This window comes from Lathyrus oleraceus, chromosome 1 (genome assembly GCF_024323335.1).
Source record: "Lathyrus oleraceus cultivar Zhongwan6 chromosome 1, CAAS_Psat_ZW6_1.0, whole genome shotgun sequence".
Lineage (NCBI taxonomy): Eukaryota > Viridiplantae > Streptophyta > Magnoliopsida > Fabales > Fabaceae > Lathyrus > Lathyrus oleraceus.
Genome location: NC_066579.1, coordinates 308,939,016 through 308,951,559, shown reverse-complemented (window position 1 = coordinate 308,951,559; position 12,544 = coordinate 308,939,016). Strand labels below are relative to the sequence as shown.

Below are 12,544 nucleotides of genomic sequence, written 5' to 3'. Positions count from 1 at the left end.
CTCACGGGTGTCATCTAGGCCAGGGTAAGGTCGACAAAAACGCAGCATAAATAACCTTTCGCAGAATACCATCATATACACACCCGAAGTATGTAACGATAATACCCCACCAGGGTCTGAACTGCTCGTGATATCAATGTTCCGCTAAGTGGCGCATACCACCCGCTTCCCATGAATCACTCTATTCCTAGGTTTCCTAGATTTCACTCATAGCCTGGGTGTTGGGCCTTTTACCTCGAGTAACTCCCACCCCAAACAGAGAGAACACAGCACAACCAGCAGATGAATATGAATGAATGCAAACATTAATGCACACATAAATGCAAATAATAAACAATGAATGCAATAAATAAAGCAGCAAACAGCAACCAAAACCCTAACCTAGAGAGCGCTAGGACTGACTCGTTTAGGGAAGATGGACCAGCAAGAGGTCAACTTCTCTATGTCCCCAGCAGAGTCGCCAGCTGTCACATTACGCGAAAAACCGGCGGGAAACAAGAACAACAGAGCCGCCACCGTGCGTTATTTATCCCAAAAGAGGGAAAGGAAACGCTCAGAGTAAACCTGGAAAAAGCATGGTCTCGCGACCAGAGAGAAATGGGATCGGGAGTCGGTTATGCGAAGGGAAGGTATTAGCACCCCTACGCATCCGTCGTACTCGACGGGATCCACGCACAAAAGGAAGGAAAATGGTTGCTAAAACACTGCTCACAAACAAACACACTGGCTGAAAGAGACACAGGAAAACAAACAAGACTGACTCGGCAGGATATCGCATCCTGGGCCTACTTAGTCTATCAAGCATAGACATCAGAGTCTAAGTAGTTCGGACTGGGGGAAAACATGCTCGCTAGGATGTCGCATCCTATGCATACGTATCTTCTTGGACGAAGAAGAATCAGAGCATTCGTAGCTTGGCTCACGCACACAAAACAAAACAACACAAACACGGCAAACATGGAACCCGAACGCCAATCGCTGGACTTACATCAGCTTCCGAACCAAACACACCCACACTAGAACCCGAATGCCAATCACTGGACTTATATCAGCTTCCAAGCACACAACAAGAGGATACGGAATGCCAATCGCTGGGCTTACATCCATCTCCTGACACACACAAGACAAAACAAAACAGGCGCCCGGAGAGATCAGCTCATCTCCTGCCTACGTACCTCATCTGGTATGAGGATCAGGGCGACGTAGTTCCCCTACGAAGGGACACAAGACTAGCCTAACCAGATAACAGAGGGAGACACAACTAGGGAGACTAACTCGAGCCTAGATGTTATCATGCAAAATCATCCCTAAGTCAAGGTTGCTATCTAACTTGCACATGGAGCAAGCTAAACCTAAGCACAGGCAATAGCAAAGCAAACAAATCACAGATAGCACACACTATATTCACATCAAGTGGGGCTCAAACAAAAGGTGAGGCTGCAAGAGCAAGCCAACTGGAAGGGTAATGTTAGCTCTTAACCTTGACATTGAGAGCCAAGGTGAAGCCAGATGAAAGGTGAGTGAAGATTAGACTTCACAGCTCTTATCCCTGGTCAGGGAGAGCTTCAGACAATGAAGTGTGGGTCCAAAAAGTGGGAACCCTCCTACACTTATGACACTGACTCAACTGATCTTGGGTTAATGTCCACAAGGCATCAACATGTGACGTGAGCCAAGGGACGACTCAACAGAATAGCAGGAGGTGGACTACACACCTCTTGTGTCTGCCAATTGCCTTAACAAAGGTCTTTACCTGCTTGGGGACAAAAATAAACAAGCACAAACATTGCCTCTTAAGGAGGACTTCAGACAGGTGCCTGGCCAAGTAACAGGCCAGGTCTTCCAGACTACATGGAGAAGAGATCATTATACCCCAGTGCTCAAGCTAGCAAGCAAAGCACAATCAAGTTCACAAAGGAACTATAGCAACTAAGGTACCTGAAATCAATCCAATATAATCAGTACTCAGCTCAAACAGAAATCAAACAGCAAATGGTCAACAGTTAACTATACAGTCAAACAACAGTCAATGCACAAAGGTGCAAGCCATAAGACACAAACTCAAGTTTCAAAACCTACAAAACAAATTCAATGTTAGTCATAAACAAGCTACAAGCCAACTCCAATCGAGTGCACATCATCAAGCATAAGCAATTGTGCTCTTAACCTGAAACAAAGCTCAAATGTGAGAGCACAAGACCACTAGTAAAAGACTAGGGTCAAAATGATATCAAAAAGTCAAAACAGAACATGAAACTTATCAAAAGTCAAGATCAATCAATTAAGAATCCAATCCAAGTGGTTTCACATTCATATCATTCATCATTATCATTTCATAAGGAAAAGAGTGCAAAGCATGCAATTTAGAACCTCAAAGAAGCAAACAGAAAGATTCAACTCAAATCAATTCACAAACACTTCAATAAATCACCAAAAAATTCATGATCAAACAGAATTCACAACATGACCTACACACCAAATTTCAGCTCATTTAGACAAAGGGAAGCAAGTCAATGAAATTCAAAAAGTCAACACAAATTCATACAAGCTCATACAAAGCACCAAAACATGCATCCACTTCAACCACTCATAAAACAGAGACCAAGCATGATAAATGAATGAGACTAAAGCCATGGCAAACCTCAAGATGTCTAAAATACACATGCCAAATTTCAAGTCGATCCAATTAATAACCAGAATTTCACAAATCAAATAAAATCATGACTCACAAAAAGTCAACAATTGGTCAAACAGGGGAGAAATTATCAATCAAATTGGAAATGCACTCAAAAATTCCAGACATATTCACCTTCATTCTCAACATCCATGAGTATCCTCATGCAAAATTCCAGCTCAATTCAAATTCAATAAGCATGGCAAATAAAAATCATCAATTGCACAAGACATAGTATGACACAAAATGTCGCACTTCCAAAGATCATATCAGACCTCTCAATCCAGGAACTCAAAAAATACAAACCACATACCAAAATGACCAGGAACATGTCTAGTTTAAGCATAAACAATTTTATGAATTTCTAATGAAGCATCATCATTTTATGATCAAAAGAGTGAGCATGGTGCACAAAATGACATGTCCAAACAAACCCTAAGCATTTTCAAAATCTACCCGTGCACAAAATTATTAAAAATCACCATAAAATAAAGCACCTCACAAGGAGAGTTCCACAAAAAATTGCATGAAATTTGGACTAAAATTGAGTGAGTTATGAAATTTTCAAGGTGAAAGAAAAAAAAAACAAGATAAGACTAGGCATGAACATGATGAACACATGGAATAAAAGATGCAAAGCCAAACGAATTTGTAGCAACGGGGAATCGAACCTCCGCATAGTCCAAATGAGGCGCCCTTTTAGATGAAACGCTTCGTTTTATTAAAAGGCGTGGCGCCTTCTGATTGGTCGCCTGGCGCGGGAAACACAAATTTAAACACAAGGCAAGGCAATATGGATCTAAACGCGATCTGGACCCAGAATTTGAACACATTCATCGTGTTCTCGATGTTCATCATCAACATGAACAAAATCTCACAGAAATGCACAAGCCATATATGGATCGAACCGTCTCATTTCATAGATCAACAATATCATTATGATTTATCCTAATTCTAAGCATGGCAAGAGATTCGATCAAAAGAAGTTTTGGCAAGCAAACTTAAAATCAAGATTTCTTCATCAATACTCAATGAAAACGCACGATTCAAGCTGCAGTGTACTCTATGTTGCAAGATCTACCTAAACCACATGCTAATTTCAAGGATTGAAAGATTTGAAATCTCACCTTATGAATGTGCAGCTCTTGTTTTCGTGCGAATCCAGCTTCCAATTGCCAAAACAGATGGCCTATGGTGTTGTAGAAGATGAATGCAAGTGGAATTTTAGCTCAACAATGCTCCAACTTCAAGAAATCTCAAACTGCCATGAACATGAGCTTCCTTCAACAGCTGCAATTTAGGCTTGGATTCTGCACCATTGGTTTCAACAGGTGCTCGATTATGCCTACAAATGGTGATCAATGCAAAAGCAAGCACAAAGAGTGAAGAATTTGATGAATCAAAGTGAAAAAAGTGTGAGAAAAATTGAGAGAATTTGGAGAATTTTTGCTTTGGATCTGAGAAAATGAATTGTGATTATTGAATGCAGTTACAATTAATGCTTTATACCACTTCCTAATCCAATTGTTAATCAAGATTAGCAAAATTCAAGTGTTTTAGTAAAATGCACATGTTATGTCAAATGGCCAAAATGCCCTTTTCCAAATAGAACCAATGTAACAGTAAAAATGCCTTTGAAGCAAGTCCAATTTTCTGTTTAGAATGTGTGGGAAATGGTTTGGCATGAAAATCATGTGTATTTTTCAAATTCACTATTTTTCCCACCAAAATGCAAAATGAACACTTGAAAAATGCCATTTTGATGTGATGATTTTTGATGAAATGTGATGATGCATCATGATAGTACATGTCAAATGTGGTTTGCTCAAAAAAGAATCACCCAATTTGGCCAAATGGTTCAAGAGCTATGCCACTTTGAATTTCAACTTTTCTTGAAAATGATTTGATCATAACTTGCCAACCACACATGAGAAATGAGTGTTCTTGAACTTTTTGGAAAGGTGAGATCAAGATCTTCAACTTTCATGTTGGACAAAATTCCATTTGAAGCTTGTATGATGATGTAAATTTGAGGAGAAGAACTTTCCATTTTTGGCAGCTTGAAAATTACAGGTCCTTACTATTTTTGGAAACTTTTCATCTGACCTCAAATCCTTCAATCTTGATCTTTGAAATGTCAAACGAGACTTGTATGGACATGAATGAAGCCTTTCAAACCAACTCCCACCTTCAAATCCTTGATTTCTGGCACAGTTGACCACAGTTGACTTTCTAGGGTTTCAGATGCCAACCAGCTTGACTGATGAGCTTTGATCATCCAATCTTTGGCCAATCCACTTCAAAATGATCCCATAATCATGTGAACTTGATAAACCAACCCTTAGGGCTTTGTCTCAATGGAAATTGCACTTGCTTGCTTGCTTGACTGATCTCCTGATCATCTTGACCTAATCTTGTCTTGATGAACTTGCACGTGGGCAAAGGATAATGCAATGCTATGCAGTGGACTATGTTATGTTAATGGCCTAATATGAAATGAATGTACAAAATGGGAGGTGCAAATTTGAGGGTCTACAGTAATGAGATAGCGTTAGCTTGCCCTCGAGGGTTTGGTTGAGGTTGTCCAGGAAATTAGCCTCCAGGTGTAGTTTGTGGGGCTTGGTTTTGTGCTACCTGTGAGATCTGGGTTTCAAGCATCTTGTTATGAGTGATTATCTGATCAACCTTGGTTCCTAATTGCGTTATAAGTTTGTTTACGTGAATGTTATGGTTTAGGAATTTTTTATTTTGCTGAGTTTGGCCCGATATAAAGCTCTTCATGATCTTCTCAAGGTTAGACTTCTGGGGCACAACTTGCATATGTTGGTTTGGTTTTTGGGCTTGATAACCTTACGGTCTTTGAGGTGCATGATTTTGGATAGGGTTCTGGTTTTTATAGGAGAAATTCGGATGATTCTTCCATCCAGGGTTGTAAGTGTTTGAAAATGGGTTACCTTGGGCATAATTCACTTGGTCGGTGTTCAGGTCGTTCAAAAGGTTACACTCCGCCAATTCGTGTCCTTTAGATCCACAGAGTTTGCACTCTGTGTGGACTACCACTACGGTGTTAGTGTTTGTATACATATGTTCGATCCTAAGGGCTAAAGCGTCCATTTTTGCCTGCATCATGTCCAGAGAGCTTATCTCATGTATTCCACCTTGGGTCTCCTTTTTATCTATTGATGCCCGTTAAGTTCCCCATTGGTAATGGTTTTGGGCCATATCCTCAATTAGGTCACAAGCTTCAGGGTAAGGTTTTTTCATCAGCGCGCCACCTGCGGCAGCGTCGATGCTCATCTTGGTGTTATAATGGAGTCCATTGTAGAAGGTATGGACGATCAGCCATTGTTCTAGGCAATGGTGTGGGCAGACTCTTAATAGCTCTTTATATCTCTCCCAAGCTTCAAAAAGCGATTCTCCTTGGTTTTGAGTAAATCTAGTTATTTGGTTTCGAAGAACAACAGTCTTACTAGGGGGGAAATATATAGCAAGGAATACTCTCCTAAGGTCTTCCCAAGTAGTTATTGAGTTAGCTGGAAGTGAATCTAACCATGAACATGCTCTATCCCTGAGGGAGAAAGGAAATAATCTTAAACGGATCGCATCAGGCAAAGCGCCATTAGATTTAAAAGTGTCGGCTAGTTGGATAAAAACTTTTAAATGTTGATTCGGGTTCTCAGTAGCGAGACCTGTGTATTGGTTATGTTGCACTAATTGCAACAAAGACGGTTTTAGTTCGAAATTGTTAGCAGGAATAAGGGGGTTTACTATACTCGAACTAGGTTCCTCGTCAAAGGGTTGGGCAAATTCCTTAAGAGGTCTCCGGTCGCGATTCTCGGCCATAGCTTTCTTAATTCGGATGAGTAAGAGGCGTGTACGAGTGTAACGTTCGGGTTCCGATAAATGATCTACTAAATTTCCGATACTACGGGTTCTTAGCATTTACCGGCTAATAATGCCTTAGTCTAGACGGTGTAACAACAGGGTACGAAATTTGACGAAGTTGGTCTATGACAACGACGCCAAAAACTTGATCGTGTGAATTCGCAAGTGCACGAATTACGTCAAAGTAATATAAAAGAATATCAATCCCACAAAGACCAAATCGTCAATCTATCGATTACTATCGTTACGGTCTTTAACTAAGGTGGTATAAAAGGGATATTGGGTTTGCAAAACAACGGTAAATAATAAATGCAGGTAAAGAAAGGTTGAATGTATTTCACGTCAGTTAAGTGATGTTTCGATTGTCTAAATAGAACTACTTATGAGGCAATATTTTCTACTCTTGAAAAGAATCCATTTAATAGGAATGGTCGTTTTCGTGTATTCAGAACCGAGTTTACCCTTAAATTAAGGCCTTTTATTGTCACTTATAAAAGGTGTGCAGAACGCTAAAGTAGTAAATTTATTTTTAAGAAATAAGACTCATAAACTTAGTTGAAAAGTGATTTTAATTTGGAAAGTTTTACCCGAGGAGTTTCCTGATTTTAGATTTATCAATGCGTCTGAAAATAGTTTCAAAAATAGTTTTTCCTTAAAGTGATAAAAAATCCTAGTTAACTAAGCCAGGGTGCTTTCGCACTCCTTGAATAATTAAAACTAACCAAGTTTGTTTTAGAAAACTCAAGTTAAAAATCAAAACAACCTTTAAAGTATTTCTACAGATTCAATATGTGAAACATTACTTTAACCGCGATCCTTACATTCTAACCTTTAAAAGATTTAGCCAGACATGGTAACACAAACAAACACAACGATATTGATCATGATGAAAAGTTTGTTTTAGAATGTGACGCATAAAGAGCGAGTAAAGTGCATAAAATAAAGTAAAGCGAGTGCGGAAAATAAATAAAGTAATGCGAGTGCGGACAATAAATAAAGTAAAGCGAGTGCGGAAAATAAATAAAGTAAAGCGAGTGCGGAAAATAAATAAAGTAAAGCGAGTGCGGAAAATAAATAAAGTAAAGCGATGACAAATAAATAAATAAAAGTGATAAATAAGAACCTACTCCAAACGAAGAGCTTTAAATCTGGTACAAGAAAAATAAACCTCCGACTCCTGAAGATAAAGACGACAACAACTCGAAGTGACCCAACTCAATCTCACTTAGGTGCGATAACCCCCCGATGTGACGGATTACCGCTTTTACAAATGATAAATATAGGCTTAGTGTTGTAAACTAAGTTGGATGATTTGAAAATGAAATGGAACGAACTATTTATAGAGGATTTCAGCAGGTTGCAAAGACCATGGTGCCCTCCAACTTCTCCTTAGTGGGAACGTGATTTCCAAAGGTGGCGCCCGCCATCCCTTCATGGCGCTCGCCATGTGTGTAAATGGGAAAGATCATGGGAACATGGTGGTTACCTCCTGGTTGAGGGCTGATGAGTCATGGCTTCTCCTATAGCGGCCGCCATGTGCAACGCCATGTGTACAATTTTCACCGAAAACCCCTAATTTTAGGTCTTTTTGCTTTGTTTCTTCTAAAAGGGTCCGAAAGTGCTAAATATCGGAAAAGAACATAAAAGAGAGCATAATACAAACAAAATGATAATAAAGTCCTAATAAACATGTGAAATCCGAGTCAAAAACAAGGAGTTAATTCAGTGTGATCAATGACAAATTCCTAGCGGCGTTTGAACAACTGAAAATAGCTCTTATCACCGCACCTATCATGCAACCACCCGATTGGAGATTACCCTTTGAAATCATGTGTGACGCTAGTGACTATGTTGTAGGCGCAATCTTAGGACAAAGAAGGGATAAGAAACTTCATGCAATATACTATGCAAGTAGAACCCTAGACCCTGCACAGATGAACTACACCACCATAGAAAAGGAACTTTTAGCCGTAGTGTTCGCTCTGGATAAATTCCGTTCCTACCTAGTAGGAGCAAAGATAATTGTCTATACCAACCATGCTGTAATTAGGTACCTGTTAAATAAAAAGGACTCCAAACCAAGACTCCTAAGGTGGATATTAATATTACAAGAGTTTGACCTAGAAATCAAGGATAAGAGGGACACTGAAAATGTCGTGGCCGATCACTTGTCAAGAACGGAAGGTATTGAACCTGAACGAGTGCCTATAAACAATGATTTCCCTTACGAAAGACTCATATCCCAAATGTAAAGCAATACAGTTAAATATGCATTAACCTATAAGGATACCAAAACAAATGAGGTAGTGGAAGAAATTTACACTAAAACCACACTGCCATGGTACGCTGATTTCGTTAACTACTTAGCAATTGGGGTGCTTCCACCAGACTTGACTTACCAACAAAAGAAAAAATTCTTCCACGATCTTAAACATTACTATTGGGATGAGCCTTTGCTTTTCAAGAGACGCGCCGACGGCATTTTCCGTCGATGTGTCCCCGAAGATGAGGTAGAAAACGTAATCTCCCACTATCATTTTGCTCCCTATGGAGGACATGCAAGCACCTCGAAGACTTGCGCTAAGATCTTACAAGTTGGCCTCTTTTGGACCACTATGTGGAAAGATGTCCACATCGTGATCATCAACTACAACCGGTGTCAACGCACTGGCAACATATCTAGACGCGAAGAAATGCCACTTAAAGGCATTTTGGAAGTAGAAGTCTTCGATGTTTGGGGAATAGATTTTATGAGACCATTCCCATATTATTTTGGTAACAAGTATATCCTTGTTGCGATCGATTACGTATCAAAATGGATCGAGGCTATAGCCTCTCCAATGAATGACATACGAGTGGTAATTAGACTCTTTAAGCGTATAATCTTCCCTAGATTCGGCGTGCCGAGACTTGTCATCAGTGATGGTGGCTCCCATTTCATTTCAAAGATTTTTGAAAAGATATTACTGAAATATGGAGTCCGGCACCGTGTAGCAACACCCTATCACCCACAAACGAGTGGGCAAGTAGAGGTCTCGAACCGAGAAATCAAACAAACCTTAGAAAAGACGGTTGCCACCTCTAGGAAAGAATGGTCCTCAAAATTACACGAAGCCCTGTGGGCATATAGGACAGCTTATAAGACCCCAATAGGAACCACACCTTTTAAACTAGTATATGGAAAATCATGTCATTTGCCGGTAGAATTAGAACATAAAGCGTATTGGGCCATTAAGACCCTTAATCTCAATTATACTGCTGCAGGCGGAAAAAAATAAGATATCCATGAACTAGAAGAACTTAGACTAGATGCATATGAGAATTCCCGGATCTATAAAGAAATAACTAAGAAATGGCACGACAATCGCATATCAAGGAAAAAGTTTAAGGAAGGTGACAAAGTACTTCTGTTTAACTCCCACCTCAGACTCTTTCCCGAAAAACTTCGTTCTAGGTGGTCGGGTCCCTTCGAAATTACCAACATCCTTCCAAATGGAGCGATAGAGATAAAGGGAAAAACAAGCGAACCATTTACAATAAACAGGAAACGTTTGAAACATTACCACAACATTGATAACAGTGATTTCATCGCAAATCTAAAGCTTGCAGAGCCGCCCGCTCATTTACCAGATTAACATCTATTCTATTTCTAACGAGATTACAACAATAAACAAAGCGCAGCGTGGGAGACAACCCATACTCTATTCTTAACTATTAACTCAATTATCTAGATTTCTGATCTATTGCTTATTTTTCATTTTTCTTTCTTTCTTATTTTTCACAAAGTCAATAAGTATCTTTCCTTATTATTGACCATTACGAACTTAATGTTGTTATCTACTTAATTGTATCTAGCTACTGACTATCACAATGCAACAAGTATATTACATGGATATAGTCTTCAGAGGCAGAGGTCAAAAGAGACGTTTTAAGGCTCTAGCTCATAGAGAAATGGCACTAACCATATACCCAAATGGACGTACTATGACCAAATTAGGTATAAGAGACAATGTTATGTTCCTAATTAACCAACTAGGTTGGGACACCTTTTCTATCAAAAGAAAATTTAGTTCCTACAGTAGGTTGACTTTAGAATTCCTAAGCTCCATAGTTTACCTGCCAAACCATGGTATGGGAGTTAACAAAGGCCTCATCATCTTTAGGTTGTTCGATAATGACTACCGCTACACCCATAGAAAAATAGCCGAACTCCTAGGATGCCCTAATGGTCCTAATACCTTTACCATTACCCAGGAAGACAGGCTTGTAGACCTTGAATTAGATTACTTTTGGGGTAGCATCACAAGAAACGACCATCCCGAGCCGGATCTTATGCATTCTAAGAACATCCATAACCCTGCCATTCATTACTTTCATAAGATCCTAGCTCACATCTTATTTAGAAAGGAACAGAACAAAACCTCAGTGTCCAAAGACGAACTCTTTATAATGTATTCTGCAGCACATGCCCGACCTGTTAACGCCGCTACATTCATGATAGCTAATTTAGATCGTATAGCACAGGATAACCATGGACCAATCTTAGTGGGAGGCTTAGTGACCATGATATCAAATGCGATCGGACTGAGACAACCACTTATCAGGATCAACCCTTTAGGTGGGATACGACCAATGAATATCGAATTCTTTTTCAACACCGGTATCATTAGGAACCTATTCCCGGATGTGTTTGAATTTCTAATTAACCGCCAAGTAGTACACCTATTTACCCTGCCAGACCACAGGACAAGTGTACATGATAGGAACAACTGACTCTATGATTTGGATGGACAACCAGATGCACCGCCTTCTCCTCCAGAGACACCCCAAATCTACGACCACTATGACACTTTTCTCTCTGGTGCTGAATCACACATTCCAGCTATACCTGCTGCACCTCTTACCGATCATGTTGCCGCCATCGAAGCTGTCCAGACAGACGTCGCCAACCTGAGAGGCGAGCTGAGCACTTTGCGCGTGAAATTCCTCGGCTTTATGGATGTAGTGATTGAGAACCTGGATCACATCTGCCAGCACTCCTACTCGTTCGCTCCTCCTACCAACAGTCGCTGTAATGGCTAATTTATTGGAACATTATCGATTTACTGACATTTATTTTATTTCTTGTTTGGATTTTTTTTTACATTGGGAATTTTTATTTACTTGATTTATTTTTATTCCAGTAGACGAATTATATCATCTTTTCCTATCTACCTCATTCTTTTATTTTTAAATTTTGCGTTTCAATATCATTTTATCATATCTTGTTTCTCATTCCTACTTATATATTATGTTGGTTTTCTTCTACCTAATTATACAACACTTTAATGTCGGTCAATCAAAAATTCAAATGGAAAATTGTGGTCAAAACCATAAAGAGGTTCACACATGGGAACAAACAACACTGCATGTGGCGCCTGCCACACACAGGTTGTGGCGCCCATGTGAAGACTGTGGCGCCCACCACAAGTCCCTAGTGGCACCCACCACACACATAAAAGGTGGCGCCAGCCACTACATTACCGTTCACATGCACTATGTTGTACTAATGTCACATGATCCCTTTTCAATGCAATGTCCCTTGCATGCTGGACACTCCATTAAAACTCTTCAACCACTCTTACATCCTTTGACCACGACATTTAAGACCATAAATAAAATTTATTTCATTTATCAATTCCCAATCACAACCATCTCTATATAAACCACCAACATAATCTCACAAAATCTCACCTCTCATAAGCATAATTCTCCCCTCTCTTGCTATATTCTCACTACATTACACAAGAAGTGTAAAATTCATCATGGCACAGATGAGGGAATATGAAATAGTGTTCAGAAACGGCGAACCAAGTGAATTGCAGGAAGAGACGTACACGACTCTAAGCGCAAGAAAAATCGAATCAACAAGGTATGCCGATGAACCCTGCTTATTTGCCTTAGGAATTTTAGATAGTGTTAACTATATGCTAGACACTTTAAATT

The 12,544-nt window shown here is 39.7% G+C and overlaps 1 non-coding gene across 1 annotated transcript; it reads left to right on the top strand.

The window, feature by feature from the left end:
* The first annotated feature begins 6,026 nt into the window (after window positions 1-6,026).
* LOC127115970 (small nucleolar RNA R71) lies at window positions 6,027-6,133 on the top strand. The gene has a single exon (XR_007800966.1). It is a non-coding gene; the product is annotated as a small nucleolar RNA R71 (small nucleolar RNA).
* The last annotated feature ends 6,411 nt before the right edge of the window (window positions 6,134-12,544 follow it).